The sequence below is a fragment of the Siphateles boraxobius genome, unplaced genomic scaffold, assembly GCF_051911475.1.
Source record: "Siphateles boraxobius isolate OS27281-9 unplaced genomic scaffold, OSU_SipBor_1 88, whole genome shotgun sequence".
Taxonomy (NCBI): Eukaryota; Metazoa; Chordata; class Actinopteri; order Cypriniformes; family Leuciscidae; genus Siphateles; species Siphateles boraxobius.
In genome coordinates, this window is record NW_027509217.1 from 808549 (window position 1) to 835827 (window position 27279).

The following is a 27279-nucleotide window of genomic DNA, read 5'->3' on the forward strand; positions in this document are numbered from 1 at the left end:
ACTATAGAGTGTATCGTGTGGACTATAGAGTCAGTGTGTCGTGTGATCTACAGAGCCAGTGTGTCGTGTGAACTATAGAGTGTGTCGTGTGGACTATAGAGTCAGTGTGTCGTTTGGACTATAGAGTGTGTCGTGTGGACTATAGAGCCAGTGTGTCGTGTGGACTATAGAGACAGTCAGTGTGTCGTGTGAACTAGAGAGTGTATCGTGTGGACTATAGAGTCAGTGTGTCGTGTGAACTACAGAGCCAGTGTGTCGTGTGAACTATAGAGTGTGTCGTGTGGACTATAGAGTCAGTGTGTCGTTTGGACTATAGAGTGTGTCGTGTGGACTATAGAGCCAGTGTGTCGTGTGGACTATAGAGACAGTCAGTGTGTCGTGAGAACTATAGAATGTGTTGTGTGGACTATAGAGCCAGTGTGTCGTGTGGACTATAGAGACAGCCAGTGTGTCGTGTGAACTATAGAGTGTGTCGTGTGGACTATAGAGTCAGTGTGTCGTTTGGACTATAGAGTGTATCGTGTGGACTATAGAGTCAGTGTGTCGTGTGAACTACAGAGCCAGTGTGTCGTGTGAACTATAGAGTGTGTCGTGTGGACTATAGAGTCAGTGTGTCGTTTGGACTATAGAGTGTATCGTGTGGACAATAGAGTCAGTGTGTCGTGTGGACTATAGAGCCAGTGTGTCGTCCAGACTATATACTCAGTGTGTTGTCTGGACTATACAGTGTGTCGTGTGGACTATAGAGTCTGTGTATCGTGTTGACTATAGAGTGTGTCGTGTGGACTATAGAGTCAGTGTGTCGTGTGGACTATAGAGTCAGTGTGTCGTGTGGACTATAGAGTGTGTCGTGTGGACTATAGAGTCAATGTGTCGTGTTGACTATAGAATGTGTCGTGTGGACTATAGAGACAGTGTGTCGTGTTGACTATAGAGTGTGTCGTGTGGACTATAGAGTCAGTGTGTCGTGTGAACTATAGAGCCAGTCTGTCGTGTGGACTGTAGAGTGTATCGTGTGGACTATAGAGCCAGTGTGTCGTGTGGACTATAGAGTGTATCGTGTGGACTATAGAGTCAGTGTGTCGTGTGAACTAAAGAGCCAGTGTGTCGTGTGAACAATAGAGCCAGTGTGTCGTGTTGACTATAGAGTCAGTGTGTCGTGTGAACTATAGAGCCAGTGTGTCGTGTGAACTATAGAGTGTGTCGTGTGGACTATAGAGTCAGTGTGTCGTGTGAACTATAGAGCCAGTGTGTCGTGTGGACTGTAGAGTGTATCGTGTGGACTATAGAGCCAGTGTGTCGTGTGGACTATAGAGTGTATCGTGTGGACTATAGAGTCAGTGTGTCGTGTGAACTATAGAGTCAGTGTGTCGTGTGGACTGTAGAGTGTATCGTGTGGACTAAAGAGCCAGTGTGTCGTGTGGACTATAGACTGTATCGTGTGGACTATAGAGTCAGTGTGTCGTGTGAACTAAAGAGCCAGTGTGTCGTGTGGACTATAGAGTGTATCGTGTGGACTATAGAGTCAGTGTGTCGTGTGATCTACAGAGCCAGTGTGTCGTGTGAACTATAGAGTGTGTCGTGTGGACTATAGAGTCAGTGTGTCGTTTGGACTATAGAGTGTGTCGTGTGGACTATAGAGCCAGTGTGTCGTGTGGACTATAGAGACAGTCAGTGTGTCGTGTGAACTAGAGAGTGTATCGTGTGGACTATAGAGTCAGTGTGTCGTGTGAACTACAGAGCCAGTGTGTCGTGTGAACTATAGAGTGTGTCGTGTGGACTATAGAGTCAGTGTGTCGTTTGGACTATAGAGTGTGTCGTGTGGACTATAGAGCCAGTGTGTCGTGTGGACTATAGAGACAGTCAGTGTGTCGTGAGAACTATAGAATGTGTTGTGTGGACTATAGAGCCAGTGTGTCGTGTGGACTATAGAGACAGCCAGTGTGTCGTGTGAACTATAGAGTGTGTCGTGTGGACTATAGAGTCAGTGTGTCGTTTGGACTATAGAGTGTATCGTGTGGACTATAGAGTCAGTGTGTCGTGTGAACTACAGAGCCAGTGTGTCGTGTGAACTATAGAGTGTGTCGTGTGGACTATAGAGTCAGTGTGTCGTTTGGACTATAGAGTGTATCGTGTGGACAATAGAGTCAGTGTGTCGTGTGGACTATAGAGCCAGTGTGTCGTCCAGACTATATACTCAGTGTGTTGTCTGGACTATACAGTGTGTCGTGTGGACTATAGAGTCTGTGTATCGTGTTGACTATAGAGTGTGTCGTGTGGACTATAGAGTCAGTGTGTCGTGTGGACTATAGAGTGTGTCGTGTGGACTATAGAGTCAATGTGTCGTGTTGACTATAGAATGTGTCGTGTGGACTATAGAGACAGTGTGTCGTGTTGACTATAGAGTGTGTCGTGTGGACTATAGAGTCAGTGTGTCGTGTGAACTATAGAGCCAGTCTGTCGTGTGGACTGTAGAGTGTATCGTGTGGACTATAGAGCCAGTGTGTCGTGTGGACTATAGAGTGTATCGTGTGGACTATAGAGTCAGTGTGTCGTGTGAACTAAAGAGCCAGTGTGTCGTGTGAACAATAGAGCCAGTGTGTCGTGTTGACTATAGAGTCAGTGTGTCGTGTGAACTATAGAGCCAGTGTGTCGTGTGAACTATAGAGCCAGTGTGTCGTGTGGACTGTAGAGTGTATCGTGTGGACTATAGAGCCAGTGTGTCGTGTGGACTATAGAGTGTATCGTGTGGACTATAGAGTCAGTGTGTCGTGTGAACTATAGAGCCAGTGTGTCGTGTGGACTGTAGAGTGTATCGTGTGGACTATAGAGCCAGTGTGTCGTGTGGACTGTAGAGGGTATCGTGTGGACTATAGAGCCAGTGTGTCGTGTGAACTAAAGAGCCAGTGTGTCGTGTGGACTAGAGTGTATCGTGTGGACTATAGAGTCAGTGTGTCGTGTGAACTATAGAGCCAGTGTGTCGTGTGAACTATAGAGTGTATCGTGTGGACTATAGAGTCAGTGTGTCGTGTGAACTATAGAGCCAGTGTGTCGTGTGGACTGTAGAGTGTATCGTGTGGACTATAGAGCCAGTGTGTCGTGTGGACTATAGAGTGTATCGTGTGGACTATAGAGTCAGTGTGTCGTGTGAACTAAAGAGCCAGTGTGTCGTGTGGACTAGAGTGTATCGTGTGGACTATAGAGTCAGTGTGTCGTGTGGACTATAGAGACAGTCAGTGTGTCGTGTGGACTATAGAGCCAGTGTGTCGTGCAGACTATAGACTCAGTGTGTCGTTTGGACTATACAGTGTGTCGTGTGGACTATAGAGTCAGTGTATCGTGTTGACTATAGAGTGTGTCGTGTGGACTATAGAGTCAGTGTATCGTGTGGACTATAGAGTCAGTGTGTCGTGTGGACTATAGAGTGTGTCGTGTGGACTATAGAGTCAATGTGTCGTGTTGACTATAGAATGTGTCGTGTGGACTATAGAGACAGTGTGTCGTGTTGACTATAGAGTGTGTCGTGTGAACTATAGAGTCAGTGTGTCGTGTGAACTATAGAGCCAGTGTGTCGTGTGGACTGTAGAGTGTATCGTGTGGACTATAGAGTCAGTGTGTTGTGTGGACTATAGAGTGTGTCGTGTGGACTATAGAGTCAATGTGTCGTGTTGACTATAGAATGTGTCGTGTGGACTATAGAGACAGTGTGTCGTGTTGACTATAGAGTGTGTCGTGTGAACTATAGAGTCAGTGTGTCGTGTGAACTATAGAGCCAGTGTGTCGTGTGGACTATAGAGTGTATCGTGTGGACTATAGAGTCAGTGTGTCGTGTGAACTAAAGAGCCAGTGTGTCGTGTGGACTATAGAGTGTATCGTGTGGACTATAGAGTCAGTGTGTCGTGTGAACTAAAGAGCCAGTGTGTCGTGTGGACTATAGAGTGTATCGTGTGGACTATAGAGTCAGTGTGTCGTGTGAACTATAGAGTGTGTCGTGTGGACTATAGAGTCAGTGTGTCGTGTGAACTATAGAGCCAGTGTGTCGTGTGGACTGTAGAGTGTATCGTGTGGACTATAGAGCCAGTGTGTCGTGTGGACTATAGAGTGTATCGTGTGGACTATAGAGTCAGTGTGTCGTGTGAACTAAAGAGCCAGTGTGTCGTGTGAACTATAGAGCCAGTGTGTCGTGTGGACTGTAGAGTGTATCGTGTGGACTATAGAGCCAGTGTGTCATGTGGACTGTAGAGTGTATCGTGTGGACTATAGAGCCAGTGTGTCGTGTGAACTATAGAGCCAGTGTGTCGTGTGAACTATAGAGTGTGTCGTGTGGACTATAGAGTCAGTGTGTCGTTTGGACTATAGAGTGTGTGGTGTGGACTATAGAGTCAGTGTGCCGTGTGGACTATAGAGACAGTCAGTGTGTTGTGTGGACTATAGAGCCAGTGTGGCGTGTGGACTGTAGAGTCAGTGTGTCATTTGGACTATAGAGTGTGTCGTGTGGACTATAGAGTCAGTGTATCGTGTTGACTATAGAGTGTGTCATGTGGACTATAGAGTCAGTGTGTCGTCTTGACTATAGAGTGTGTCGTGTGGACTATAGAGTCAGTGTGTCGTGTTGACTATAGAATGTGTCGTGTGGACTATAGAATGTGTTGTGTGGACTATAGAATGTGTCGTGTGGACTATAGAGTCAGTGTGTCATGTTGACTATAGAGTGTGTCGTGTGGACTATAGAGTCAGTGTGTCGTGTTGACTATAGAATGTGTCGCGTGGACTATAGAGTCAGTGTGTCGTGTGGACTATAGAGTGTGTCGTGTGGACTATAGAGTCACTGTGTCGTGTGGATTATAGAGTCAGTGTGTCGTGTGGACTATAGAGTTTGTCGTGTGAACTATAGAGTCAATGTTTCGTGTTGACTATAGAGTCAGTGTGTCGTGTGGACTATAGAGTCAGTGTGTCGTGTTGACTATAGAGTCAGTGTGTCGTGTGGACTATAGAGTCAGTGTGTCGTGTGGACTATAGAGTGTGCCGTGTGGACTATAGAGTCAGTGTGTCGTGTTGACTATAGAGTGTGTCGTGTGGACTATACAGTCAGTGTGTCGTGTGGACTATAGAGTGTGTCTGTGAGTGCCGAGCTGTCGTCCTCTTCTAATGACTGCCAGTGGATGAAGGTTAAAGAGTTCACTGCTTTTCACCTTGCTTTATTAACTTGCTGCTAAACCCTTCATCTGTTAGGTGCCAATGGGATTAATTAAAAGAGTTAGGCAAATAATTACCATGAAAAGTTCATATTATTCAATTAAATGACGTGTCCTCTTTATTTAATTAGAAATACAATGTCGAATGAATCTAGAGTGACTGATTCAATGTCTCAATACATTTATCCTAAAGCTGCTGTTCAATTGTAAAATATCGCTGCAAGTTTTATATATATACAGTATATATATAAAAAATGTTACCTATATTTGATGTATTTACACAAATGATATACATATTACATATAATGTATACTTAGTTTAAATTTCATTTTCATATTAATTTTATTATATTTTAATAATTGTTATTTAAAAAAAATATATGTAATTGTATTATATAGTTGTGAATCAGTAGCCTTTTAGCCATAGTTAAGTTACTTCATTATATATATATATGTGTATATATATATATATGTATATATATGTATATATCATGTATATATATCATGTATAAAATATAGATAATGAATACTAGCATCAGAGCCAAAAAGAAAAAACAGCATCATTAATGTGGCCTTTAACTATATTAATGAATTATTTTTACTCTCTATTAACATATTCAGCTTGTTCAGAACAGTGATTTGCAGAACAACAGATATAAATAAAAAGACAGAGATTGATAGCGAAGACACAGGTGAAAATGTAAGCCTCGTCTCTGGCAGAGCAATCATCAACAGCATGAACGCTTGTGTTCGTAATATACTCTGGGACTGAGCTTTACGGCTTCATTTGCTCAAGCCACTCGCATACATATTTAGCAGATTGTAAACATAGGGCCACAGGAATGAGTAAAAAGCTCAATACATCACCCATCTTACAAGATAATCCAAGCTATCATTACAGTGGTGTGTAGCAGGGCTAGAAGATTTAAAGCAACTTGTATTTTCACAGACTCATGAATCAGCCAGATTAGGAGGAGGATTCATTTAAGAAGTGCTAGGCTCTCTGTTTGATAGAAAGAAGAGAATTAGAGAAACTAGTAATGAGGTTTTCTCTCTTTTTTATTGCTATCATTTAAAATGTTTTTTTTTTAGACTCATTTGTAGTGTTTTAAGTGTGATTTAATAAACAAATTGATAATGATTATAATAATATTGCTATAATATAATAACTAATAAAATAAAAAATAACCATTCCATATTTTTAGCCATTGATATATATATATATGACACAATATTTATTAGTTATCACTTAATCGCTTTATATATAGTATATAAATGTATATATATGTGTGTGTGTGTACATGAATGTTTATGTATATGTTTTTTTCTTTTAATCTACACATATACATTAGGTCCCTCAGTAAGCTGTTATTTATATTTTTTATATTATACCTTCTATATTGAATATAAATTCAGTAAACCTAAAGTACTGCACATAAATTGGACATTCAACTGCATTCAAAACTGAAATGTAATTGTCAATGCTGTTATTTTTAATTAAAACCAAAAGTAGTAAAAATCTTTTTAATAAATCTTTTAAAATTAAATTAAAAATAAATATTTTGAATGACAAACTTAAACTTAGAAATGTTGCCTTGGCAACTAACTGAAATAAAATAGGTTTAAGTAGAAGTACTAAAATTGGATTGAGATCCTCTTTTAAAAAGTACAGTGGAACCATGATCCATTGTTGGCATCAGATGATGTGTGAAACCTGATACTTAAAGGTTGTTCAAAGAATACTAAGGTAAAGTAATAATAATAATAATAATAATAATAATACATTTTATTTATGGGCACCTTTCAAGGATACCTTAAAAGTACAATAGAAAACATTTGACAAGTACTATACACAGCACACATTTTAATACAAGTACAATAAAACGCATCAAACAATAAAATATTCTAAAAAGATTCTTAAAAACTGCAAGACTAGAACTATTACGTATGTCACAACTAAACGCTTGAGATCCCATGGCAGTTAACCGCACTAAAGGTTGTACCATGGTACTGGTTTCAAATACCATGTTATCCATAACACATGGTATTACCGTAGTACTGTTCATTTCACTCTTCGTTTTCCCTCTACAGTTACAAACTGCCGCAGTTCTCTGATAGTCTTTGATATCGTTCAGCTCTGGGGCCTAAACTCCTACTAGCGTAATCCGGCTTTCCCTTTCCACTCACTCTCACATAAAACAATATTAGCCTTTCGTCCCCTGCAGACCTTGGACACAATAACCACTTTCGTTTGGAGGAAAACACACCCAAACACTCTTGACACCTCTGGGCCATGCAGTCCACCATGGGTATGCGGCCGGCTACAGGTCAGGGCAAACGGAAAGTTTGTTTCTTTTCTTCCTTCCTCTGATCTCTTTTTTTCTTCCTGCAACCTGGAGACAAAATGAGGGCTTAACCTGTAATGTTCTGTACAAGTCCCCTGGTGGCAGTTGAGCTTTTAGTGGGGGGAAATTACAGCGCTGCCAGGCTCTGCTACGCTCTGTGGACTGAGACCGAGTCTACTGCAGTTCGTCTGATAGGGGAGTGCACTTATGAAAGCTACTGGTCCAGCCAATTTGACAAGAAATCTCAGTGTATATGCATGAGGAATGTGTTCCATATTTGGTCGAATTTTTTGTTTGAATAATCGTTTCTCTTTCAGACATGAATACGGTCTCACAATAGTATAGTTATGCCGTGTGAAACGCGTTTCTAACGTCTTGACACTTGTAAATGGATGCTTCTCTACTTTACAAAGATGTATACCTGGTGGGAAACCTCGCCTCTAACCAGCCAAACCATGTGCCTTGCCCCTGATATAAAGCAGGCTAATTTGTCCTCGCCCCTTGGCTCCGGTTCTGAAGAGCTACGCGGCCAATGGACGTGCGTCTGCTTGGCTCTCATTAATTTTTTCATGGCCTGTGATGGATAGTTTGTGTTTATTCTCTGCTGGAGTCCTGCACGCTGAAAATGACTCATTTTAAAGCATTACATATTCATACACTGGGCTAGCATAGTGCAGAGAAGTGAACTAATTGTTCATAGAAAGGTGGTTTTGATTAACATAGGTCGATACACTCAAATCTCTCTGGAGGTGAACACAGCTGCCAAGTCTTGCACCTGTTTTATCAACCTCAGTGCTAATGTGCTTAAAATGCTCCACTGTTTTTAAAGACAGGTTTGTCACATGCAGTGTTTAGCAATTATTAGCATATTAGCAAAAATAAAAACTATTCCCTAGATCCCTAAGTGTGAGTCAGTATATCATGAACTCAAATTCAGGCACTAGCAGAGGCCTAGATCCAAGCATTGGCACACTGACGACTCAATTAATTAACATGAATTTATCAACGAGTTTGATGTTAACACACCATATGTCTTGAGAGGCCTACAGGGATAGTTCACTATGAACATTTGATCATCATTTACTCACCCTCATATTGTTCTAAACCTGCATGCATTTATTTCTGCTACCTAACACAAAAGAAGAAATTGTTGGGGTCCAAAAAACAAACAAAAAAACAAGTTTGGACCGACATTAAGGTGTGTAAATGTCCCTAGGAGACATGACATTTGACAGGTTTTGACATTTTTGGCAGGTGTATGTGGTGAGAAGTCAATGCTCACTGATTTTTATGGTGCATTCTGGGAGGCAAAAGTTTTAATGTACTTGATTTGAGACATGCCCAACTTTTACATGTAGCCTGCAATAAAAAAAAAAGTTTCTAATAAAGTGACCGCAAGAAATGTGAACCTTGTTGAAAAAAAGCAGTTAGTCACATACTTTCCAGACATTTGCAGTCAAATAAGTTATGCTATCATGACACGGGCACGACACGAGGGCAGCAGGGCTAGCCGAAATAGCCTGGGAAACAGTGTTTTAAATCATTAAGTTGTCTTTTAGTAGCTGCCATATTCAAGGCCCTGTCCAGATGCTGTTTTAAGATTGCTCTCTCTTAGTGTAGACAGACCTTTAAGAGGCTGAGGAGAAGCCGTAAAGTGGATAGATTGCCCTCGCAGCCTCTGTCTCTCTTTATTGGCTGCGGTAATTGACATATCCTTGTCATTTAGAATCATCCGCGCGTCGCTCGAAAGTTAATTGCTTCCCCCTCCGCATTTGCATGAGCCTCACCTCTGAAGGGCATAGCTGCCCATTAATATTGTGTCATGATGAATTATCACAAATAAAGCCCAACATATTGATTAATGATGGCTGCTGTCCGCTCCCCTTCTCCCCCCGTCTGAGGGAAAGAAAAAAAAACATTGAGGAAAGATTAGGCCAACTCTTCAGAGGAAGAGAGTGCAGTGATGAGGTTTGATTGATAGAGGAAGATGTTGGGGGTTTGGAGTCAGGAGCTTTTGGGATACTGGGGGTCATGGGATATGATGGATCTCAATGTCTATTACACCATCCTATCAATCGTCTATTACGTTTGTAATTTATATATTATTATCTACATTCATTGTTCAGTTTCCTATTTTGAGAATGCTTAAATGCATATCCTTAATTGTTTGCAGTAGAAAAGTGGTCATTTGTTGAATTCGAAAGACCTCAAGTATGTGGAAAACATCCTCAGAAGTTCCCACAAAGATTCAGTGATGTTTAAATCCATGTAAGTATAAATACAAATAAATCCTGGTGTTCAAGAAGCCACTTAGGATTTCCTCTTAGGATGACATCTTATTTGAATTGGGAGCTGTTTTCCACCAACTATTGCACCTTGATATTCAATGAGTAGGTAATACCATCAACAAACCTTTATCTTCACATCCTCTTCCCAAACTAAATGTAGCCAGTTGTGGGGCAAAAATATGGAAGCCCATTCAGGTTCAAGAATGTGCATGAATCAATGTGCTTTCCACAAGCTCAGAAAATCATAAATTGTTCTCTCCACTGGCGATGAATGGCCCCTGTCACAGAACAACAGCTTCCCCTCACATCAGTGCCATCCGGTCCCGTCTGTGTACACCCTGCAGCGGGACTGGAGCAGATGTAAAAGAAGAAGGGTGCCGTAAAGATGGACCTCTGGAAGCGTGTGATAAGGTTCAGCCATAAATTGCCGAATTGGCCTCTCCTCCTGGTGCACAGTGTTGTCCTCTGAGGCCCAGGAAGGGAGTGGACAGGGAAGATCTACTGTCGCAGAGAGGAGTGGACGAACACATGTTCCGGTTTTAAAGCCAAGTGGACTATGCCATGCCCCTCAATCTTGCCAGTTTGGGATGCTGGACCAACTAAGGAAGCTGCTGCACCTCGACCCATAAAGGGAGCATGTGTGACCACCATACTTCACCATCACCTTGACCAATCTCCTCTACGGTTCTGTGAAATGCAGTGGTGGGGCAAGTGCAAAGACGCAACAACTCCACATGAACCTTTTGGAAACTTCATTTTACGCATCTTATGTGCAGTCACATTCACTGTGTCTTTGCTCAACCCATGTCATAATGTTAGGAAAACTGACAGACGAGGCTGAAGCTCAGCTTTGCGGCTGAGACACGAATAGACTATTTAAAGCTTTTAATCTTTAACACACAAGGCACGAACATTAATGAAAAATGAATATTTATTAAACAAACTAGATCAAGACGAGAGCAGAAACGAAATAAAGTGCATAACTGAAAAATAAAGCATAGGCTCAAAACAAATACAAACGGTGGGCACAGCGCAATTGCGCATTAGGCTCCAAAAAAAAAAAATCCAATAAATAAAACTAGAAATAAATGGTCACAATAATAAAAGTGAACCATAAAATGTTTCCAGCGTGGTATGGGTGTGTCTGGGGGATGCTACCGTCGTTGCGTGCGGGTGCGCCTGCAGTTAACTTATAAAACGTTTATTTCTAATTGGCATATTTCAATGTTTTATGCCAATTCTGATATGTTCATTCATATAGCAACTCAAAACAGACGGGGCAACTAAACGCAGACAAGTTTGCTTACCATACTTAGGTGATATGCCATGTTTGATGTCGAGCTGTGATATGCAAACTTTGCCTTCGACTTTTTTTCTCTTTTCTGTTTTCATAAAATACTGCCACACTCCCGATGTCTTTGACATGGTAGATTACTCTGACAGTAAATTAAATGCTAAATTCAGCAAACCACCATGGATGATGCAGACCAATGCCTTAGTAGTTCTTTATTCAATCTGTCTCCAGTGGGTTGGGCTAATCCAAAAAATCGAAAACAAGGGGGGTGTTCTGAAGACAGACTGTTACCTGTGAAACAGGGGTGCTCTATTAGCAATTAGCAATTAGCAATTAGTGATGAAATGAATGTAATAAAATTAACGCAGCAAAAAGTCGACCAATCAGAATTTTAGTCGAGCAACGTATCGACCAATTAATTGACTAGTCGAGTGGAAGATTACACCCCTATTGATTGTTAAAGTCCCACTGTAGTTAATAATTTTATCCCTTAAAACTCATCTTTGATCACCTAAATGACATATTTAAACGTTTTTTCCTTGAAAAAAACGTCATGCCTTAAAATATCTTGAATGTAACTATCTTGAATATCCAAATGAGCCCCGCCTCCACTCACTCACTCAGAATCAGAATCAGAATCAGAATCAGAATCAGAAAGAGCTTTATTGCCAAGTGTGCTTGCACACACAAGGAATTTGTTTTGGTACTGAGGCTTCCAGTGGACATATACAAATACAACATGAAACATAATACTACAAATTATAAGAATAAAAAATAAAAATATAAATATATGAGAATAAAACTATCACAGTTGGGTTTAGTCAGAATAGACATTTTCAGATTTACAGATTATGGCCCTATTTACAGTGTTTTGAATATTATAAATAAGTAAATCTACATATAAGTATCACCTGAGTTGTGGGATATTGCACTAAACAGTGGGAGTATTGCACTTACAGGCATATGCCTTGGGAGGAGTGTTAACTGTTCAGGAGGGAAATGGCCTGTGGGAAGAAACTGTTCCTGTGCCGAGATGTTCTTGTGGCCAGTGATCTGAGTCTCCGTCTTGACGGTAACAGTTCAAACAGGTGGTGTCCAGGGTGAGTGGAGTCTGTGATGATTTTACCTGCTCTCTTCCTCACTCTGGAAGAGTACAGGTCCTGGAGGTTTGGCAGGGGGGCACCAATAATCCTCTCCGCAGTACGGACTGTCCGTTGTAGTCTCCTGATGTCTGATTTGGTAGCTGAACCAAACCAGACAGTGATGGAAGCGCACAAGACAGACTCAATGATGGCTGAGTAGAACTGAATCAGCAGATCCTGTGGCAGGTTGAACTTCCTCAGCTGGCGAAGGAAGTACAGTCTCTGCTGGGCCTTTTTCACAGTGGAGTCAATGTGATTGTCCCACTTCAGGTCCTGAGAGATGATAGTGCCCAGGAACCTGAATGACTCCACTGCTTCCACAGTGCTGTTCATGATGGTGAGTGGGAGGAGTGCTGAGCTGTTCCTCCTGAAGTCCACGATCATCTCCACTGTTTTGAGCGTGTTCAGCTCAAGGTTGTTATAACTGCACCAGGCAGCCAGCTGTTCAACCTCCAGTCTGTAAGCAGACTCGTCACCGTTTCGGATGAGACTCAGCTCAGAGATCCACTCGTTGACGATCACACGTTGATCTGATTGGTTAAAAAGTCGTTTGTGACGTCAGAAACACCAGCGATTTCAAACCGTGTTTTTGAGACTGTCTTTGGTTCACTGCAGTTTTAAGCAGAAAATACTCAGCAATGCTGTCGACTTATGAATTTACACATGGCTCGTCTTAAAGCGTATTCAAAACACCACATAGACATATAAACAACATTGAAAGCTGGATTTTCACCACAGGGGGACTTTAATGACATTATTTTGACCATCCTGAGAAGACCTTTGAGAATAATGCTTTACTCTCAATTAATCAGGAGAGATACTATAACTCAGATAATTCTTGCAGTGCATACTTGTATCATACATTTTCATCGTAATATAGAAATTGCTGCTGTTTTCATGTTTTGTGTCAGTTTTAGACTTCAGCGAGCGGAGAAACACTGACATTCTCCTTCAGAGAGAATAAGTGTGACCACAATGTGTTGTGTGTCTTATTTCTGCATATGTGTGTATGCGTGTGTGTTGGTGCCATGCCTGTGATGAATGCAGCTCATTATTCTGTTATAGCCTGCCGGACTTCAGCAGAAGTGGAGAAATGCAGACCTGTCCTCACAGTAACTTGAGAGACGTGGAGTTCCTCTCATTAATGGCGTCCCACAAGGATCATAAAGCAACAGCTCAAAATGCAAAAAGAGTCTTGGGAGGAGGAGTATATTCTAATGAAGGAAACATCTCCAAAGTCGTTTCGGATATTGGTATGGGCCAGGCGGAGGAGAGGGCCAGGGGAATAGGCAACTCCCTCTCATTTACAAAACTAAAATATTCCAGGTTACTGGCGTAGGCCTCTCAAGTTCATTAAGCATGTAAAAGAGCTTCTAATTTTGCAGGAAAACAAAGCCAGCAGTTTTGGGAGGAATCTGTAAGTAATGATTATAAAGTCTAACCTTGTGACAGAAGAGTCTCTGCAGTGGACAGGCATGAGCTACACAACCTGATTACACCACAAGGGGAAAAAGAGACCCTTTCCCAAACGCACTTGATGTGCATCAGTTGGTCCCAGTTTGTCATTTTATTGTTCAAAAGAGTTATTTCAAATGCCCCCAGTGCACCCTTGTTGCGTGTTTGTTTGAAGCCTGAACTGGTGCGTACTTTACGGTGGTTTACTAGCAAACAGTCCATGCAGCTTGTCATCTTGACCATTCATAGCAAATGTTTCTGTGGCCAAGAAAAGTATGGTGAAGACTTGCCATTTGTGGTGTTTGTTAAAGTCCCCCTGTAGTCAATAGTTGTATTAATACCTTAACTCTTTCCCCGCCAGCGTTTTTAAAAAAAGTTTCCAGTCACCGCCAGGGTTTTTTATGATTTTTGCTAAAATTTAATGGCCCGCAGAATATTTTCTTCCATGAATATATGAAGATGCTATATATCAAAATAAAGATCTGAGCCTCTGCTTTTAAAAAAAAAAAAATATTTTATTTTATCTTCATTTGTTCTTTTTTTATTGCCACTTGAACAGAGGTAGGTTTTGTCAAAAACACAACATTCTGGACAAAAAGCTGAGAAAAAGGCCATTTTATCAAACAAGTGCATTTTCAATCGGAATACATTCAGATGTCGTTTCCTTCATATATAAAACCAAAAGAAATTTAAAATATAAATAAATGTAAAATATATCCAATTTAGGCACTATAATTTGCTTTTGAGTGGTACACAGAGTAACATTTCCCTGGATGTAAGGGGACACCACAACTTTTGCAGTAGAACGAGGTCTCCTTCCGCAACCCCTACAGTGCCACCATGTTGATGTACTTGACGCATCCGGCCTCTTCCTCGCTGTGTTCTACCTGTAAATAATTATATGAATAATTGGAATTACTTTCAATAAACAGACATACACACAAATATATAAATACATATTACAAGGGGGTAAATGTGAACAAAGAGAGAAACAATTTGGCCATTACACGCTCATATTTACAGACAGCCACACATAAATGCATGCACTATATATACACAAATATTATAGTTTATATATATATATATATATATACAAATATAGTGTTTATATATATATATATATCCCATAAAGATATAACACTTTCTCAGATATTTTCTTATCTTGTCTTACCTCTATGCGTTCTGCCTCTGCCTAGCTGTGTTCTACCTGTGAATAATGATATGAATAATTTGAATTACTTTTAATAAACAGACCTAGATACACACACATATATATATATATATATATATATATATAAATACATATTACAATGTGGCAAATGTGCACAAAGAGAGAAACAATTTGGCCATTACACGCTCATATTTATGCACACAGCCACACATAAATGCCTGCACACTCACACACAAATATTATAGTATATATATATATATTTATATATTATTATCCCATAAAGATAGAACACTTTCTCAAATATTTTCTTATCTTGTCTCACCTCTATGCGTTCTGGCACCTTGGAACAACGAATGAGATCTTGGCCTTGAATGCGTCCACTCACTGTCCGAAGTATCACAGTCTGAATTGTCACTGTCCAATCTTCGACACACAGGTGAACTTTGTCTTCGTCCAGATCGACGGGTCTTTTTTTTTAAAGTCTATGCGGGTGAATGATCTATCTGCGTCACGTCCATGACTAGAACTTTCTGTGACAACATCTGCATCTCTCTCACTGACTTCATCCCGATCAGATTCAAAATGATCAAATAATGAGTGATCGGACTCCGAGTCCATCAACACCTCCAGTACGTGATCAGCCGTAGCTATACCTCTGCATTTGTCTGTCTGACATTTTGACCTACATTCTCACTACTCCACTCATTCACGATAGAAACGATCGCAGTCTGTTTCTTTGATCAAAAAGTTGCGTACTCTTTCAAAACATGCGCACGGGTCTTCCTTACCGTATACCACCTAAAACAGGGATACCCGGAAAATTCCGTGTTTGGCGGGGAAAGGATTAAAACCTCATCTTTAAACACCACAGTGACACATTTAAATGTTTTTTCTTGGAAAAAAATTATTCATGCCTTAAAATATCTTGAATGTAACTCGACACTCTTGCCTCATTTAGTATGTGCGGTTCTATGAATATGCAAATGAGCCCCGCCTCCACTCACTCACTCACTCACTCAGCTCAGAGATCCACTCGTTGACGATCACAGGTTGATCTGATTGGTTATAAGGTAGTTTGTGACGTCAGAAACACCAGCGATTTCAAACCGTGTTTTTGAGACTGTCTTTGGTTCACTGCCAGTGAAGTCCTCAATCCTGTATGATGTCCTGTTTGTCAATGATTCGAGCTCACGAGGGCCTTTGCTGCATCATTGTTGTGTCCATTTGTGAAACCTCAACCCAACTTGCTACTGCTCAACTGGACACTTTTGAATTTGCATAGTATCACTCTGTAGGTCTGCACTGGTTTGCGTAATAAAGTGTGGATTTGTAGGACTGCAAGGGTTCAGGACACATTATTCTGGGATGGGATGGGAATGTGCTGGCAAAAAGGAAGTAGTCCATGAGATTGACATTTTCCTGGTCAGAATTATGAACATTTTCATGCCTTTTCCTGCACCATTGAATATAACCTTACATTTCGCTGTCATGGGGAATTTGAACCGTATGAGAGAAACTGACACTATTCATGTTCAGGTGTCCTGTATAGGTAGAGTAATAACGTGTTCGGGGACGTGGGGCATGTATTGTTTGCTTGTTGTGTTAGAGAATTGCTGTCTTTTTTAGTGTGTCCCCTGTGTGTGTTGCTGAAGTTTATAATTGTGAGAGTGATGCACTTTGGGAGCCGAAACTCTCTTCAAGAAATGCAGGTTTTTTTGTTGTACAATGAGAGTTTTTTTCCAAATCTATATACTTTATTTCTCTGTGTCTTCCTTCCCTATATCCTCCTCCCAGCTGATCCCTCATCCCTCTTTCTCCAGAGCGGTTGGGAGAGGGCCCTAACCACCTCCTCATTCATCACTCAGCGTTTGAACCCTCTGCTTTTAAGGCAGAAAAAAGAGGTGCAGCACTTTTTCCCGTTCCTCCGTACTCCCGGTGCTCTTAACTGGTAGTACACGCTGGATGCAGCCAGCGGAATTAATTGCACCCTGTTACTGGAGATCAGCAAGTTTGTGCGATACGCATGCTGTTCAGCCATATGGCTGCCCACTAGGTGAAGAGTTTGATTAATGTTTCAGAGCCCTCCTTTTTTGTACGATTTTTTCCCTCTTCCTGCTAATATCTGATCCCTAACCATCACAAAGCCCCAGCTCTTTTTTTTCCGGCTCTTTTTGTTTATTCCTCTTTGACTCACGTTTGGCTTACGTATTGCACCTGCCACCTTATGTAATGAATAGCACAACTTTTTCATATTGCAATCCCATGCCTTTTTCTGCTTTTCTGTATGTTTTTTTTTATCTCTACTGTATGTAGAGTATACTTTGAAGGTCTTTGATACAGTTCGGTGCTCTCAATGATAACAAAATCGGAAATGTTCACTATAAAATAAATACAATTCTTCTTTTTTTTTTACACAGTATATGTTTTCTTTGGCCCTGTTGTACACATAATCAGATTTCGGTTTTTCCCATGTCATCTCCTTTGTTTCACCTTTATTGTTTTAACTATTCAGAAGCTTGTTTCTGATCCCTATACTATCTTGTTCACTAATCAAACTTGAATTGCGCACTTTCTTTTCACAACCCAGCATTTGAGGGCATGAGTTAACGAGAATAATGCCAGAGATGCTTGTCCCAATGCCAACTTTTTGGACAAATAAAAAACATAGGATTGGGGATTTCAACTCTGTTTCAATCATACCAGTATTCTTTCAGTCTAGTTCTCTCGTTCTGCTCCTGTCTCTCTATCTAGGCCTCTCTCATTAAGAGTAGCTGAATGTGGCCCAGTAGGGCCTTTGCGAGAATGGGAGTTTGGGACGGCCTGCCCTCATGTGGCCCACAATCTCCTGAAGCCTCTTTCCCGGCACAGTAAATCTACCTGATTGTGTTGTGTACCCCAGCTCTGATGGGTGCGTTTCCAAGGTGGTGAAGTCTCCAAAGAGCCACTCTGAATTGCAAATGGTAGCCATAACTCAGGTGTAATGTAGATCTTAGCATGGATGGCCAGTCATTTCTCTCCATTTGGACCAGATGGGACATTCGCCCAATATCAAAGAGAGAGGGGAGGTTTTTATTGTGTCTGAACATTGTCGGATATGTTTCTTTATATTGGAGAACGTGAAAGACAATATGGTGAAAGTAAGCGACAAAGAAGGAAAGAACGAGTGTCGATGACAAGTAAAAAGGAAAAGTCACAAGAGTGTCAAACTTTCTAAATATACAGTCAAACCAAAAATTATTCAGACACCAGACATAATTTACTGATTATAGTTCATTTATGTAAGTGAGGATAGAAAATAAAGTAAACTGTGACAAAATTCTTCATATAGTGACTACCAGTAAAATTTATAAACATTTGGGACCAAAAATTATTCAGACACTTTGAGCTGATGATGTTTTGCTGAAGTGTTTTTTCTTTAATTGCTAATGCACCTTTTTACACACAGACTGAACAACATGAAGCATTGCTTGGTAATCGGTTGAGCTGAACTGGTATTATCTAATTGTGTAGTTAAATTTACCAGCTGACAGATATTCAACATAATTCATGTGTGAGACAGTCTAACAGAAGGATGGACAAAACCAGTTCTTCTTATATTTTATTATCCTTTTCTAAACTATACCGAATAAACTGATAATGTGAGAAATGTTGATGGTGTCTGAATACATTCAGGTTTGACTGTATGAACTTGCCCTTGACACTGTGACATTAGGATGTTCGCTTGTTAAGAACAAGAGGAATTGGTGTTTATTTTTAGGGAATCACCCTTGAATCATTCACTAATGAAATGAACAAAGGAGGAGAGCATGTGGGCGGCTGTTCATGTGCTCTCAATAGTTTGCGGATGCAAATTTAATCCCTCCTATTATTTTAATAATGTGCATTTTACTGCTTTACATGGATCATTTATTTGCAAACCAGGTTATTTTTTAGCAGGGGGCTCAAGGGTAATTTCATGCTTTGAAGCATTTATACCTATAACTTAATGAGGAAAATGTGTGTTGTTTCCTGTAGTACGCCACGAGAAATTGCTCTTCGAAGAAGGGTGTTTATTTTCCAATTGCAAGTCTTCATCTTTCCTGTTGTATAGTTTGATTGCGTTCGTTTGTGGCGATTGTTCTCGTATCTGTTTTCCCAGTCGAGTTTGATTTGCTCTGCTTTATTCTGACTCAGTTTGTCCTGAAAAAGCAGGGAAGTGTTGATGGACTTTGGAGGAAGCCTGAGACACTGCAGACCGTCTGTAATGCAGTTACAGGATCGTGAGGAACCGACGTCTCCGAGTCTCTCATCGGCTCCTCCTGAACAACTCCTCTCCCGCCAAATCAAATTAGCCTGCATGAATTAAAGCAATAACACGATTTGTTTACAACGCATCGTTTATTTGCTGTCAAGCAGGGCTCCAGCGGCAGCCGGCAATTCTTTGACCTCTGACCTTGTCATGGTTCACCAGCTAAATTTATTACTTTGTTCTGTGAAGTTCATCATTACACGGGCACTGATGGCATTAAACATGCGTAGAGTGCTTCGCTATGTGCTTTCATCACTGGCCTGCTTTTAAAACACATTATTATTCCAATTTATATTTAAAGAAAGTAATTAAATCTTAATTTCTTGTTTTTAGAAAAATTGACTCCCACTTTGTGTAGCTCTTAAAAATCTTAAAGGGCAGTTTTACTAAAACTAATACTTGTAAAAAAATGATATAAATCTCTCGATTGTTGATTAGTTATTTGTCTTGATTGTTTTTAAATGTAAAGAAATATTTGCCATTTATATAATAAATATATTTATATAATATATACAATTATTATAATAACATTTAAAATGAATTTTAAGATATTTGCCTCCACTGAACATACATATAATTGGGCGAGACAAAAATATGAAATGCTTCCATCTGTTTTTTGATCTTGAATTAAATTACTGTAGTGTGTGTTTCATAGGGAAATACATTATTTTAATGCACATGTCATTTGAAGTGATGATCAAAGAGAATAAAAACACAGAAAAACCTCTGGTGCTTTTAAAAACTGTTTTACGCCAGGATATTGAAATTATATATTAGATTGTTTTTAGAAAAATACACATTTTGAGAGTATAAAGGAAAATTACATCAACCTGATTTGGAACAATGCAATCATACAGAGAACGGCATATAAAAAGAAGAAACTCATTATTTTTTGTCTCTGGGAGCTCTTATTTTGCTGACATTAACAATCTGAAGTTTTGCACGCGCGGTGACATTTACTCTGAACAGGCTTCATTTGGATCTAACACAGGCAATTGATACGTCCTTAAATCTCGGCCAGCGTATCAAAACCTGCAGAATTGCAAAACACACCTGGTGTAAATATGTAATTGGCGGGGTTTATTCCGAGCTCTCGCGTATATCGGGGAGCGATAGGTGTTGCATTAAGATCCGGTTGTTAGGATATCAGGGAACACGGCAGATGTGTTGGCAAATTTTGCACCGTGTGCAGATCTGAGGAAAATTGGGAGTAAATCTCTCAATATCTGCTGTGATAAAGACACATTATTTCAATGTACTTCACTTTCTGATGAGAGAGAGAGAGAGAGAGAGAGAGAGAGAGAGAGATGATGATGATGATGATGATGAGGGTGATGTGGGTGGGGTTAATTGAGGATTAATTAATTATTTAATTAAGGGACAAGAATTGAGGGGGGCCCTTTTTTGTGTATGATATTATTCAGTATTGATATGATATTATCGATCTGTTTGAAATGAAATGGAATTGTAAAGCAAACAGCCAAACGCTGTCACTCACAGGACACACACACACACACACACACACACACACACACACACACACACACACACACACACACACACACACACACACACACACACACACACACACACACACACACTCTCTTTCTCAGAGCTTTTGCTGTTCCTCAAAAACACGGTTGGAAATCGCTGGTGTTTCTGACGTCACAAACTACCTTGTAACCAATCAGATCAACGTGTGATCGTCAACGAGTGGATCTCTGAGTGAGTGAGTGAGTGAGTGAGTGAGTGAGTGAGTGAGTGAGTGGAGGCGGGGCTCATTTTTTCCAAGGAAAAAACACTTAAATGTGTTATTTTGGTGATCAAATATGAATAAAGCATTAATATGTGCTTTATAAGTACTAATACACAGCCAATATCCTAATTAAATGCATGCTAATAAGCAACTAGCTAATAGTGAGAAATGAACCCTAAACTAAAGTGTTACCAAAGAACCTTTAGTGGATGGAAAGACTGGATGTTAAAGGCTCTCAGTGGAAGCATCAACGCCGATGAAGAGCCTTTATTTTCACCAGTGTGTCTCAAAAACACCCAGAACATCCCGTTCTCGTCTGTTATCCCGACTCTCTCTCTCATTGAGCTCACGTATATGCACTCATTTCTCCCGTTTCTCAGCTGGAAAATGATTCCGTGTCCTTCCATATCCTCCTTCATATCTCCAACTGTTTGATTTGCAACTTGATTTCAGAAGAGAGAGAGAGAGAGAGAGAGAGAGAGAGAGAGAGGACCTGTAGATTACAGAGAGAGGGACCCAAGCCCTGTCAGATACAGAAGAAATCAATTTAATATAGACTTAACTTGAGGAAATTGCATATTCTCTGGCGATGTGCTGAGCAGACACTTCGGATCGGCCCTGGAGAGGAGCCGCCTCTTTATTAATTGCTGCGTGCGAATGAAAGGGTCTGCGCTCGCTCCGCTCTCTGTTGTCTGTGTTTCAGGAGAAACGGAGAAGTGTGAGTGTGTGAGTGTGTGTACGTGGAGTAATTAGGCACTTCCAGAGGGCCTGAAAGCAAGGCAGCCAGGTGGAGCAGAGATTGGAGGGTATTTATGAAGGAGTGTCATAATCGTGACAGGATGATGTATGGAGCAGCGACGCTGGCCATTTTTCTCTCCTCCTCACCTTCTTTAAAAAATATATGATAAAATACAGTCTTAAAAGTTGATGACCAATTTTGTGTGGTCAGGTCACGGCAAGGTCAGGGAAATTTCCCGCTGTTTCTCTTTTCTTTGAGTAAGAAGGAGAGTGAGGGAGAGGGAAAAAAGACTTGCGCTCATCAAAGGCAAATAATAATGGAGCAGGAAAGATGAGGGTCTCAAAGTCACCCGTCTAATTGCTTTTAAAAGGTGCCCTTTTCAGATCAGGACTTCTGTGTATCGTTACGCACACACTCGCACACTCTTTTACACTCCTTTTCTCCATTACCATAGTCAATCTCACGGTTTAGTGCTGTAACATAATTTTGTTTGCCTGATGAAATGCAACGGTTTTTATTTATTTTTGTAATTGATTTATTTGTGCAGATTTTAATCCTGATTGGCTGAGTTGTGTTCGTTTTAAGTGTTTTTTGTTCAGTCAATCAGCAAAACAGGTTCACAAAATGATCCGATTCTTAACTTAATCGTCTTATTCAAAATTATTTCCCTATTAAGTTCTTTTCAATCTTCTATCATGGTAAATTTGCTATAAAGTTCAGCCTCTTATGGCTTAATGCATTAAAGGGGTCCTATAATGCCCTTTTGTGGAAAGTCTTAATTTAGTTTTTGGGGTGTACAAGAACATGTTTTCATGCTTTGATTGTTTAAAAAACTATTTTGTATTTTTTTTTTTAACTTTTTTTTCACATTTACATTATTACAGCTCCTCTCTCCCCAGTCTGGTTGAATGCGGTGTTTTCGATGAAGTCCTTCCTTCTGAAATATGAAATGTGCTGTGATTGGTTAGCTGGTCCAGTGTGTTGTGATTGGCAGTGCATGTTCAAGAAATGTCACACAAAGCAAGCTCTACTCAGATGTAAATATTTACAATGGAGTCCATTTCAAACCATTTCGAGCGCGATTCAGACCCTGACTATGTTAACGAATAAGAGGATTGTGCTGAACAGATTTCAAGCACGGAGTTTACAGGACGTTTCAAAGTGTATGTTTTTTTTTGGTAATATTCTTAGATACGATGTTATCCACCATTTAATCATATTTGTCTGAAAAATTTGTAATGCAAACAGTAGACTAATCGATCACAAAATCATGGATAATTTTCCTTAGGGGCGGCGAACAGTCTTAAAAAAACTTACAAGAGCTTACAGAAGCTCCAGTAAACACTACATCAATACTGTAATGTTAGTTAGCAGGCTAGCTGAGGCAAAGCTTTGCCCTTCCTTTACATCATAGCTATCATGGCATAAAGCTTATAATTGGAACTGCAGAATACAGTAATATACTTATAATAGAAAACACAACTACATTTAATAAGACATGCTTACAAGTTGTGATCCATAAACAACAGATTGTCCCGACAAACAGGGAATGAATGGTTCCATCTTCCGGGAGAAGCTTTTGAGAGTATAGCCTGCATTGTATTCTCTTCTGGAAGCTGTTCTCCGTAAAATGTGCAGCAAACAGACAAACGTTGAGGTTATAATGATCAGGGACAGTGTTAAAAATAAATTTGAACCTCTCTAAATTCTTCAGCCTTAGGACAAACTATTCTGGGGTGTAAAAAACAGCAACAGCACTCTTCCTCTTCTCTAAAGCAGCCCAACATGGCCTCGCCCCCTTTGTTGCGTGTTTCTGGGGGCGGGGTTTATGTAAATATTCGGGAGTTAGTGATGTCACCAACCCAGGATAAAGCTCATTGTAGTCCCTACCAGCTGTTTGTTGTAGTCCTTAAAAAGCGATTTCTGTAAAATAAAATTTCCCTTTGCATTGAACTTAGAGCGTCGTAACTTTGCAGATGTTGTTCATGCTCAAACAGCAACATTACACACTAACCAAAGTTAAAAAAGTGAAATCATAATCAAGTACCCCTTTAAATATGCTTCACTCTTGAAAATAAAGTTTATTTATTGCCATCTGTGCTTCCATGAAGATCTTTTAACATCCATGGCATATTTCCATTCCACAAAAGTTTCTTTATAGTGGAAATAGTTTAAAATTTTTGTAAATTAAGATTATTTAAATTACTCAAAATGGTTCTTCTATGGCACCGCTGTGAAACCCCCCGTTTGGTCCCTTTATTTTGAAGAGTGTAATCGCGTGTCCCGGATCCACATCATAGTCCCGTTCCTAGTCTTATGTTAATTACTTTGTGTCTGAGAAAGAAACTGCATCCTGTTCACATTAGAGTGAATGGCCACTTTATTAGCGGCACTTCCTCTATAGGCAGGAAATGGATGTGGTAACGGCCCATCCATTAGTTCAAATTATTTTACAGCACACACACTCCGTTTACCTTTGGCGATCGGATGAGGAGGTGCAGTCCTAGATAAATGCCCCAGAGTCCTCATGTGTGCTTCAGACTGTGCTCAGCCACTCGTCCTGTACGTGGAGTATGTCAGAGCCGGCATGTTGATGACCATGCAGCTTCAAGTTTAGCCTGCAACGGTTTTCAGGTTTATGCCCTCCCCCTTTCCCCAAAATAAAGCTATTTCCCTCTCTTTTTTTGCTATGTACAACACCAGTCAGTTAGTTAATACATTAACTGATGTTAACAAAAAAATACCTTATTGTAAAGTGTTACCAATATCTTATGAAAGTATAGGAATTATGTAGTGACTAGGGATGGGGCGATTACCGGTTTTACTATAAACCACGATAAAATGTACTGACGGTTAGTATTATTGTTTAAAATGTAATTATCATTAAAACCGTGTTTGATTATCGCGATTTTAATAACATAAATCCTGTCCAGCCAGCAACAGTCTGACGCAGGCACTCAGCGTTGTTGTTTTTTTTTTATTCGAGAAGGAATGGCAGAAGGCAGTGACCGTGCTCGGGAGATTTTTCAGCCTTTTAAGAGGACCAAATCTGAGGTCTGGTCATATTTTGGGTTTTACAAAAGTCCTGAGGGAAACTTGGTCGAGGATGGTCATTCATCTGCAGAACATGCACAAAGATTCGCTGCAATAGAGAAAAACACTTCAAATCTGCCGAGTCGTCCTGTGTGACCACCACCCACTGTTGTATAGCGAACACAAGTCAAGTTAACTTTGACCTCAATACCAGAACTACATCTGGGAAATAATTGGGCACAAAATGTTGTTTTGAGTTGAAATATTTTATCTCATTCACTTGACATAAACGTGAAGCTTCCTTGAAGAAAAGTTTGCAGCAAGTGGCTTTGAGCCAAAGACGAACAAACAAGTTCAAACAAGACTAACGTTACAGTTTGAGTGACGTTTAAGAGATAATAATGTATATTCATTGCACAGTTATTACACCGATTTTTTAATTACGGGGCCATATTGAATTGACATTAATGTTTTAAATCTTACCAGTTAAATCCACATGACGCAAATGAAATGACGCAAGACGGCAAGTTGTATTTGAATGAAATGAGAGCGCGCGTCCGTTGTGATGCATGGATGTGCGCTGTTATAATATGTTGCTATTGACGACGGTCATTATAAGGAAGGAAATGCCACAGAATCTTGCTTTAAAAACTGCATAGAGCTGCTTGTTTTATTAGTTGTTTGTTGGTTTTCAAATATGAAACTTGTTGAAATGTATTCAGTGTAAGCATCAGTTCTTTTTGAGCACTTTCATCTCGTTTTAACAAAACCGTGATAATAACGAAATATGAAATTTTCATACCGTCCCATCCCTAGTAGTGACCAACAAATGTGTATTTTCTTTGTACTGCTAGACTCCGGATAGCTTTCTAAAGCATCATGGGAACGTTTTTATAATAATAACAATTATAATGATATATGACAAAAATTATGACACAATTATGCTGTACACTTTTTGACCACTTTTACGTCACTTTCCAGTTCAGCTAATAATACAAAATAATGGTAACACTTTACAATAAGGTTCATTAGTTAACATTAGTTAACTACATTGGTTAGCATGAACTAATAATGAACTGCAATTATACATTTACTAATACTTTATTAAAATCTTGTTAACATTAGTTAATGCACTGTGAACTAACATAAACAAAGATAAATAAATAACCTTAACAAAGATGAACAAATACTGTAACAAATGTATTGCTCATGGTTAGTTCATGTTAGTAAATACATATACTAATTTTAACTAAGGAACCTTATTGTAAAGTGTTAGCAAAATTTTCATCATCATCATCATCATCATAATTGTAACACTTTGGTGCATTATACAATAAGGTGCATTATTTAATGCATTAACTAACATTAACTAAGCAATTTATTTGTTACAGTTTTTATTAATCTTTGTTGATGTTAGTTAAGAATAATAAATAATAATAATTATTATTACTAGTACTACAAGCAAATTATAAAATTTTCTACATAAATTAATACACAGGAATAAAGATTTATTTGAATGCAAACACATTTCAAGCATATACTTATTTATTATAATATAATATAAAGAGAATGTTTGCTTTAATGGCTTTTCTCTATAATAATATAATATAATATAATATAATATTTTTGTCAGTTGTGTTCTTGTGAGAGATGTATTATAAACATGTAAAGTGTAAAAAGCAGTAATATATTACAATAATTACAACTGTAATAAATGTCAAATAAAAAATAAAAATGTAGCTTTCTAATTGAAAAAAAAAACAACTAAAAAGCTAAACTAAAAAAAGCTTTCAATCAAAAAAAAGCTTATCCCCTTAATTATTTAATGCTGCTGTTTTCAGCTGCATTATACAATAATAAATGATAATAATAACAATAAATTATAATAGTATAGTACTACAAGCAAAGTATATAATTTATACAGAAATTAATACATTACAACAAAATATTTTTGACTGCAAAATTCAAGCATTTAGTAATATAATATAATATAATATATATTTTTAAAGTTTTGAGTCAAAAGATTCAAAATGAAAACAAACATAAACCATCCATTTAAAAAAAAAGGTTTAAAAAGTCTCTTTCTAATGAGAAGAATGTGTAAATGGTCCGGCTATAAAGCAGCTCTTCCCCGAGCGTGTGTGTTTCCAGCTGCAGTGTCTCTGAGCGCTTCGGTCTGTCACCTGCTCTGCTCTGCATGCACACTCAGCGTTACACACTGAAGTTCACCAGAGAAAGCTCATCTCTCCGCTCTTCACGTGCCCTTGAAGAGATGTGTGCGGTTGTTGGGCCTTCTCATAAAATTCTTTAACAGTTTCGCCCATGTATGCTCTCTCTCTCCCTCTATTTCTCAAGTCTTTTTTTCCTCTGAAACCCGGCCATCTGTCTAATTGTTCACCTCCGTTGCTTTAATGCTTTTACATGCCTTCTCCCTCCTCTTTCCAGGCAATAAACTTTATTTTCTTCACGAGACTTTAATCTGCACAGGAAAGCAGGCGTCCAGGTTGTGCGCTTCTCTTTGGACTTGCTCCAGTCTTTCTGTTCCTCCATGCCTTGTGCAGTTACTCAAGATAC

The 27279-nt window shown here is 39.5% G+C and overlaps 1 protein-coding gene and 1 long non-coding RNA gene across 4 annotated transcripts in view; one reads left to right on the plus strand and one right to left on the minus strand.

Annotated features, from left to right (window-relative positions):
• LOC143731909 (uncharacterized) overlaps positions 1–15350 on the minus strand; it is a 233212-nt gene extending 217862 nt beyond the window's left edge. The window contains exons 1-2 of the long non-coding RNA XR_013201002.1: positions 15212–15350; positions 14398–14605 (exon numbers count right to left, since the gene is read on the minus strand). This is a non-coding gene — a long non-coding RNA (uncharacterized LOC143731909). The remainder of the gene's footprint in view (positions 1–14397; positions 14606–15211) is intronic.
• Positions 1–27279, plus strand: part of wwox (WW domain containing oxidoreductase) — a 273547-nt gene that overhangs the window by 44312 nt on the left and 201956 nt on the right. The gene's annotated exons all lie outside the window — the stretch shown is intronic.